Source organism: Arachis hypogaea, chromosome 4 (assembly GCF_003086295.3).
Source record: "Arachis hypogaea cultivar Tifrunner chromosome 4, arahy.Tifrunner.gnm2.J5K5, whole genome shotgun sequence".
NCBI lineage: Eukaryota > Viridiplantae > Streptophyta > Magnoliopsida > Fabales > Fabaceae > Arachis > Arachis hypogaea.
Window position 1 is genome coordinate 97377612 of NC_092039.1, and position 2392 is coordinate 97380003.

A 2392-nucleotide genomic window follows, 5' to 3' on the forward strand; every position below is an offset into this window, starting at 1 on the left:
GACAATATTATAAATTCTCCAATCTTTTAAACGTCAGTTTAATCCTTGAACACAGCAAATTTACTTTTGGTGCTTTGCACCTTGAGCCTAGCCGTGACTTTAAATACTTTGTCTCAAGGGTTACTTGACACAAAAATACCACAAGTACTTAACTGGGGAACTCTTTTTAAGTTCTGATTTTTCTTTCAGTTACTCCCAGACAGTGATGCTCAAAGCCTTTGGCATACTCTGTTAAATGCATTTGATCTCAACTCTTAGTGCTCTGTCTCAAGGATTACTTGACATAAAAATACCACAATCATATGACTAGAGAAAGAACTATTTGAGCTTTTTATCATGACTGACCTCCCTAGTCATTGATGCTCAGAGTCTTAGACTTTATTTTTTATTTTTCTTTTTGCTGTTTCTTTTGCTTCAAGACTTAAGTCGTCACTAATTTCAAAGAATTCATAATAGTTCTCTAAATTCCTGTTCCTTATACATCAACATCATTTGATTCAAATTCAAATATGCACGGTTCATGTCGTGCATTCAGAATCACAGAGAACACCACCATATTTAAGCAAATGAGACTATTCTTTGTTATAAACTCTATTTCTCATGCTCTACATCTTTTTCTTTTTCTCTTGAATTCAAACTTAGTGAGCAATACATGAAACACTTTTTGGAATTAAAAACAAATAACAGGATAAAAATAGCAAATTAAACTAGAACCTAGAAATTGAAATAACAAAGGATCATGCAATAACTAAGACAAAACAGCAGAAAACAGGAACATAACATAGTAAGAACGGGAGGGAATATAGAATAAAAGGAACTCAACCACCTCAGTTATCCTAGTGGCCGTTTCATTCTTCAGGATGTGCTCCTCCGTGAAGATGATTTGCCTCACTTTGGTGCCACTAAAATAAATAGAAAATCCACAAGCGAAGCGACAACACCGAACTTAAAAGTTTACTTGTCGTCGAGCAAGGAAGAACTGAAAACATAGAAGGACATAAAAAGACATACGGAAGAGTGAAAATAAATATTATGGCAAAAGGAGAATAAAATAATAAAAGAATAAGAGAGGTTAAAATAATTAAAATATATATATTTTTTGTATGTTTTTTTTATATATGTATATATATATTTATTTATTGATTCATATATTCATATATATATATATATATATATATATATATATATATATATATATGTATGTATGTATATATTTGTTCCTTTAACCCCCGCCTAACCTGAGTTTTCCTTGCGCCAAACCTGATGCACAAGTTTGGCCTTGCGCCTAACTTGAGAATTTGTGCGCCCAACTTGGAGTGAAGACCTAAGGCTGCGCCCAACTTGAATATGGTTGCGCGTAACTTGAGGCCTCCAAAGTGGACCATTTCTTCTGCGCCTAACTTGATGATTTGTCGCGCCCAACTTGCCTTGAGTCCTCACACCTTGCGCCTAGCTTGAGAATTCTCAAGTTAGGCATGGACCAGGCAGCAAGAAATTCCTTTGTGTGCGTCATGTGGCGCCTGACTTGAGATTTCAAGTTAGGCGTCACCGAAATTTGAATCAATATCCTTTTGGGTGTCCAAAACTCTGTATTCAGGAACCTGTTTTTGTTTCAATGACTCTTCATGATCTAAACATACGTAAAACAAAGGAAAAATAGTAAAAACTCAACTAAAACTAAATAGATACCAAAATCATACCAACAGAAATCAAACTAAAGGATAGGAAAACATCGGGTTGCCTCTCGACATGCGCTTCTTTACTGTCACTAGCTTGACGGTCAGTTCCTCTAAGGAGGAGGACCATAGGGGCTCAGCTCTTCACCCCTCACTATGAACTTCTTTCTTGTGCTCTCATTGATCAACTCTATATGTTCAAGAGACAGGATCCTATTCACTGTATGAGGCAGGATTGGACATGCAGTGAATACCATCTTCATTCCTGGGGAGAAGTTTTCAGTGAGAATTTTTTTGTTTATCCATCCCCTGGGTACTTTCTTCTTTTTGGGAACTTCCTCTTTGGTGGATGATGCATTCCCAATACCAAACTTAGGTTTGATGTCAGGAAGAATTTTATTGATTATCACTAAAGTAGGTTTGAGCTGCAGATTCTGTTGTACATCATCAGGGAGTTCTTGAAGGTTTGGATCAATAAGTTCAGTTTGCATGCATCTCTCTTCTTCACCTGCTGAATGCATATCTTTGAAGACATAAAAGACAAGTTACTCATTATGCACTCTAAGACTAATTCACCCACTTCCACATCAATTAGAGCTCTCCCAGTGGGTAGGAAATGTCTTCCTAGGATTATAGGGGCATTCTCATCCTCCCCCATGTCAAGAATCACAAAATCTGCTGGGAGAAAGAATTTACCCACTTTGACCAAGATATTC